Source organism: Pongo abelii, chromosome 8, assembly GCF_028885655.2.
Source record: "Pongo abelii isolate AG06213 chromosome 8, NHGRI_mPonAbe1-v2.0_pri, whole genome shotgun sequence".
NCBI lineage: Eukaryota > Metazoa > Chordata > Mammalia > Primates > Hominidae > Pongo > Pongo abelii.
The window spans coordinates 16,451,836-16,459,122 of record NC_071993.2 but is presented as its reverse complement, the minus strand read 5'-3'; positions in this window follow the sequence as shown (position 1 = coordinate 16,459,122).

Here is a 7,287-nt window from a genome sequence, read left to right as displayed (position 1 = left end):
CTGCTGGTGGCAATGCCTACCTTGCTTTGTGTTACCTAATGGCTTATGGACTGAATTGCTCAAGATGAGGAGGGAAGAGGGAGAGGCATCAGAATGGTCCTTTAAAAACCCATGTCAAATCAAAATTGTTGTAGTAATTTACATTGCTATGAGGCATCTCATTCCTCTGTATCTTCCTGAAATGGTTCCCTGCTTCATTCAGAGCAAAAGCCAAAGTCCTCATAATAACATGTGTAACCCCCCTGACTATTGCCTTTTATGTTACTAATGTCCTCCTGCCAGTCTACTCTCCACATGCTTTGCTTTCAGACACCTGGCTTCGTTGCTGTTCCTCAAGTATGTAAGGTAGACTCCTAACTCAGAGTCCTTTGCTGTAGGTGTTTTTTCTGCATCAAACATTCTTCTCCCAGATTCTCTTTCAAATACCTATGCAAATCTTTTTTTTTTTAGTGAGACCTAACCTGATGCATTTGTTTGGTAGGGCTTCCATAATAAAATACTGCAGACAGGATGGCTTCAACAACAGAAATTTATGTTCTCACAGTTCTGGAGGCTGCGAGTTCAAGATCAAGGTGCCAATGGGGTTGGGTTCTCCTGAGGCCTCTCTCCTTGGCTTGCAGTTGGCTGCCTGCTTGCTGTGTTTCCACACATCCTTTCCTCTGTGTGAGCATCCTTCGTGTCTCTGGTCTAACCTCCTGTTATAAGGAAACCAGCCAGATCAGACTAGGGCCCATCCTAATGGCATTATTTGAACTTACTTTTTTAAAGGACCTGTCTAAATACAGTCACACCAGGAGCTAATTACAGCTTCAAATATGAATTCTATTGTGTCCCCTCTAAAAGGGGACACAATTCTGCCCATAACAGCTGGCCACCTAATGTAATGTTGAAATTTACCTAAAGCTGGCACTTGTAATTCCTGTTACCTTGTATTATATTTTTATTTCTATAGCTCTGATCAACTTCTACCACAGTATATTATTTGATCAATATATATGTATTTTTATGGTCTGTTTACCCCTACTGAAATATAAGTTCTACAGAGGCTTACAACAGTGCTTAGTATATAGTAAGCATGCCATGCATAGTGTTGAATGAATGAAGGTAATTAACATATCCACTTGCTGTTGATGAGCATTTGGGTTATTTCCATTTAGTGCTGTTATCAACAATGTGCTGTGAATATTATTTAAAATGTATCCAGGAATACATATGCACAGGTTCCTACGTAGTATATCTGTATTAGTCTGTTTTCACACTACTGGTAAAGACATACCTGAGACTGCACAATTTACAAAAGAAAGAGTTTTAATGGCCTTACATTTCCACATGGCTGGGGAGGCCTCACAATCATGGCGTATGGTAAAAGGCATGTCTCACGTGGAGGCAGACAAGAGAAGAGAGCTTGTGCAGGGAAACTCCCATTTTTAAAACCATCAGATCTCATGAGACGTATTCACCATCATGAGAACAGCATAGGAAAGGCCTGCCCTCATGATTCAATAACCTCCCACCAGGTTCCTCCCATGATATGCGGGAATTGTGGGAGTTACAATTCATGATGAGATTTGGGTGGGGGCACAGCCAAACCATATCAATATCCAAGAGGAGAAATTGCTGGGTCACAGGACATGTATATTATATTAGTTTTTTAGAATTACTTTAATAAAGTACCACAAACTATGTGACTTAAAGCAACCAGAAGCTTATTTTTTTCACATTCTGGAGGTTACAAGTCTGTAGTTAAGGTGTCAGCAAGGTCATGATCCCTTTGAAGGCTCTAGAGAGGAATCCTTCCTTGACTCTTCCAGCTTCTGGCACTCCTTGGCTTGTGGCAGCATCACTCCAGTCTCGGCCTCTGTCTTCATGTGATCTTCTTTTTCTCTGTGTGCCTGTGTCTCTACAACTGTGTCTCCAAACTTCATTTATTTACTCTTTTATAAGGATTATCAGTCACTGAATTAGGGCCCATCCAAATCCAGTGTGATGTCTTTTTAACTTAATTACATCTGCAAAGACCCTATTTCCAAGTAAGTTTATATTCACTGATACCCAAAGTTAGGACTTGAACATTACTTTTTGGGGGAAATAAATTAAGCCACAACACGTGTTTATCTACCTTAGTAGATAATGCTAAAATATTTTCTAATGGTTGTGCCAGTGAACACTGCTACCAGTGATCCTATTCCTCCATACCCTTGTTAACACTTATTGTTATCAGATGTTATAAGTTTAGCTCATGTGGTGATTTTGATAGTATCTCATTTATGGTTTAATTCTAGAATTAGGTTGTCAAGTTTCACAAAATAACGGTTGTATTTTGATTTTGATTACATTATAACTATAAACCAGTTTGGTAACAATTAATATCTTTGTATACTGTCTCCCAATTCATGAACATAGTATATTATGCCATTTATTTAGTCTTCTTTAATGTTGCTCAATAAAGCAACATTAAAAATAATTTAGGTCCAGATACTTCTTTCCCTAGTTTAGGTTCAGGCATTGCAGGCAGGTCTGCCCTGCAATGCAGCTAAAATATTACCCGGAACTAACCTGCAGTTAACCTGGAGTGCAGCCATAGAAAATTAATTACGTGGCATGCCATATCAGACAGAGGGGAAGTTCTGAGGTTTAGGGTTCTTGTGCCTTTCCATAGCCACTCTCATTTTTATCCTGGTTCAAATGCTGATAAGCCAAGGCTTGTGACTTGCCTACATAGTAGGGAGAAGGGGCTGGGAAGCACAGGTGAGGGGCAGGCAGGTCACTTGGCAAGTGGATTGAAAATTTGTAGCTGGAGCAAGTCAGAAACAAGGCCAAGTGGACTGGAGTGTCTTCCCAGGTTCTAAATAGGCTCAGAGAGATCACATAGCACACTAGATGCAGAGTTCAGCTGCAAAGTTTAGCTGACAATGTCCTCTGTAGGTGGACAGAGGATATTGGCTCTGAGATTAGTGGATGCAGGCCGTTGCCTACCTGAGGACTGACATGAAGCCCTTCCCTCCCTTCCCAACACATAGGGCACTCTCCTCCCTCCACATACCTGAACATCAGCTTAGGAAGAACAGCAGAAGACAGGGAAAGTATCTGAGAGATTCAGTGTCTTCATCCTGGAGATACTAAGCAATAGATGTAAGAGTTGTTTAGATTATTAAATAGACCTACTTTTAAACCAGATTAGACATTTAGTTTATTTCTTCCCTGGTAACCTGTGGGTGCAGGAAAAAGTCTAAATTAAAGACCAAATTTAGCAAGACATCATCTTTGCATATATGAGTTATAAGCTCAAAAATTGGAGCCCCACTACTAAATCTTCCCACCACTCTGCCTCTTTTGCCACTGGCTCTTCTGCAGATTGAAGAATTCATTAAATGGGTTTATTCTGTTGCTCTAGCTGAGTATATGGAGAGCCTCCCTCTTCTTAACAAATGGTGCATCAAATGCAAGCATTCAGTGCTCTTCATAACACTGCCCTAGGCAATGCACATAAGTGCAGTCCGCACTACCTTGCAGCAGGCCCTCGCTCTGTATCTAGTCAGACTCCACTCCTTCTGCACCAGTGTCCCAGAATATTCCATGTTGTTTCTTTCCAAGTCTATAGCCATAATATTTTCCTTGCTTAGGATACTCATTCTCTCCTACTGAAACACTCTGGCTTCATTTGCAGCCAATTTTAAAACCAGGGCTGGGCATGATGGCTGACACCTGTAATCTTAGCACTTTGGGAGGCTAAGGCAGGAGGATCGCTTGAGGCTAAGGGTTCGAGACCAGCCTGGGCAACATAGCAAGATCCTATCTAAATAAAACAAATAGGAGGAAAAAAAAGTAAAAATCAAAAGGGACTTTCCAATAAGTATAATTTGTTCTAAAGTCTTAGCCACTTTATTGTCAGGGCTATTTTTTTCTAGTGTATATGAGTTTTATCTTCTCTTTTTTTGAAAACCATCTTAAACCATTTTCTAATTCCCTAAAACAGCATGGGAGTATGTAGAGGATAGAAATTCAGTATGTAGCTAAAATTGAACTAGACTCTTAGAGCAGTAGAAAAGATGGGGAGAAAAGGAGCCTTGGCTGGGCGTGGTGGCTCATGTCCATAATCTCAGCACTTTGGGAGGCCAAGGCAGGAGAATCCCTTGAAGTCAGGAGTCCAGGGGCAGCCTGGGTAACATAGTGAGACCCTGTCTCTCAAAAACAGAACTTCAAAATTAGCCACCATGCTGGTAGACACCTGTAGTCCCAGCTACGTGGGAAGCTGAGGCAGGAGGATTGCTTAAACCCGAGAGTTTGAGCCTGCAGTGAGCTATGATTGCACCACCACTCTCCAGCCTGGGCCACAGAGTGAGACTCTGTTTCTAAAAAATAAAGTTAGAAAAATTAAACAAAAGGTATCTTCTAGTTATTAGGTGTAATTTTAATTTTTTCATTGTTGCTGACTTCAACTTGTAATGAGCGGCATAGAATTGTTTCCACGCTCCCAGGAACATCTGTATTTCCATGTGCCCAAGTAATGACAAGATTGTCCTTGACTTACCTTCATTATCCAAATAAAGTATTTGGATCATTTATACCTGTGTCCCTTAGCCAAGGGGGGATGTTAATATTATTATTTATTGAGTATTCACAACACTCTAATGAGGTATTAGTCACCTTTCTTACAGATGAGGAAAACTGGTATTGATTGGTTATTTGTCGAAACTCATACAAGTGGTGAGGAATAAACATTTGAACATAGGTTGTCTAACTCCGAAGCCTGAGGCTACAACGTGCCTATATAATAAACTGACATTGAGAACTCAAAAAACTCAGACAGAGGTTGGGCGCAGTGGCTCACGCCTGTAATCTCAGCACTTTGGGAGGCCGAGGCAGGTGGATCACCTGAGGTCAGGAGTTCGAGACCAGCCTGGCCAACATGGTGAAACCCTGTCTCTACTAAAAATACAAAAATTAGCTGGGCATGGTGGCAGACGCCTGTAATTCCAGATACTCAGGAGGCTGAATTTCTTGAATCTGAGAGGCAGAGGTTGCAGTGAGCGGAGATCACACCATTACACTCTAGCCTGGGCAACAGGAGGGAAACCCTTTCGCCAAAAAAGAAAACCAAACAAAAAAACTCAAAGACAAGAGTGCTAGTGATTGCTAGAACCTAAAAGAGGTTTCAGGGAAGAAGTGGGTCAGTTGAGCAAAAGTTCAGCTTCGTTTGCTGTGCTCTCTGGTCCTGTAGTTTCACTGGGCGTGAAGGTTCTTGTGTGAACTTTGAAGGCACAGAGTACTCTGTTGAGAAACTTTTTCTTAAGACCCTGTTTTAAGTTTTTCCAGACTCCCTTTTGTTCTTATGAAATAAATGGAAATAGGAGGCCAAGTGCAGTCTCTGGTGTCCAAATCCCAGCGCTTTGGGAGGCGAAGGCAGAAAGATGCCTTGAGCCAAGGAGTTCAAGATTAGCCTGGGCAACATAGCAAGACCTCATTCTACAAAAATTTAAAAGCATTAGCTGAGCATGGCGGTGTGTGCCTGTAGTCCCAGCTCCTGGGGAGGATGGGATGGGAGGATTGCTTGAGCCCAGAGGTTTGAGGCTGCAGTGAGTGATGATTGAACCACTGCACTCCAGGCTGGGTGACAATGAGACACTGTCTCTGGAAAAAAAAAAAGAAAAAAGAAACAAGTAGAAATAGTCTTATTCATATTTGAGGGCTAATAAGCCTGAGATAGAAAGGCATCCAGTGATTTTGTGATACGCCATTTCATGATGAACACTGAAGTGAGAAAATAAGAATAAAATCTAGATGTGACTCTCCACTGTCCTACATCTAAGAAACTCCTGCTCTCCCCATGCTAAAGCTAAAGACTCATAACAGGGTCTTTCTTCAAGCTAATATGATATTGTGATTTATTTGTATACTCATAAAGTTAAACATTAAAAAAATAAAAGTAGTGAATATTTATGAAGTAACTAAGCAATTTTGGCCAATGTAGGTGCATTCAGAAAGACGTCAATAAAAGAAATCATTCACGGCAGTAAATGAATCTCCATGACTCAAGAGAGTGGTAGAAACAAAATTAGATGATGGTTTCGTTGTGTTAGGATTCACATTAGTTTTTTTGCTTGTTAGATATATGAGGTTCAAGACTGTGAAAAATGTGAAGCAAATGCTTTGCTGCTAAAGTGGTAGGGGCTTGAATTTTTTTTAAGAGGAGCCTAGGGTTTCCCTCTTCTCTCTGTGCAACTCTAGGGACTCCATGGAGCCAACCCATTCAATCTTCCTGACTTAAACATCCATGCAACTGGGGCCTCTTGGATCCGCAAAGCCACAAATCAGGCAAGAGTGGGTATGGGACTGCCTGCTTCCAGGAAAATCAGCTCACCTGGGGAGGAGGCAAGACTCAGTAATTCCAAAGTCCTTAGGACCCCACAGGAGTCTAGAGGTCTTTAGTGGCAACCCAAAAGACTTAAGGAACTAATTATTTGTGTTAATGAGTTGTTAGCTTATGTGTGTTCATTTAAATATGTGCATATTAACATATAATGTTCTGATGTTCATATTAAGTGCTACAAATGTAGCATGCTACATGAATACCTAGTACTATTTTTTAAAAAAACAATAATAATGCTTCACCAAATGCTCATGAAGCTTTTTGATTCCCTCCATTCAAAAGCAGACTGTGGGCCCATTAAAAAATGTGGCAGTACTAGGCAAACTCAAGATGCAATTTCGGAAAATTGGAATGAAATTTGCAGTCTTTTTTTTTTTTTTTGAGACAGTGTCTCAGTGTCTCTCTGACTAAAGTACAGTGGTGTAATCATGGCTTATCGCAGCCTCCACCTCCTGGGCTCAAGCATTCCACTAGCCACAGCCTCCCAAGTAGTTGGGACTACAGGCATGCGCCACTACACGTGGCTAATTTTTAATTTTTTGTAGTGATGGGGATCTCAGTATGTTGTCCAGGCTGGTCTCAAACTTCTGGGCTCAAGCAATCCTCTCACTTTGGCCTCCCAAAATGCTGGGATTACAGGCATGAGCCACCATGCCTGGCCATAAATTTGCAGTCTTTGAGAAACAAAAAGTAGAAGTTGTCTTCTCACCGACTTATGCCAGATGGAGAGTGAAGGAGACACACAAACCAACTCACTGATTCGTTCAACATGTATGTACTAAGCCCCTGTGCTGCTCCAGATGGTGAAGTGACAGAGGTGGGGCAGATGCTGCATTCCTGTTCCCACCGGGTTTATGGTCTAGTAGAGCAATCACTACAGCAGACCAAATAACCAATTAGAAAAAGTGGCTAACTCA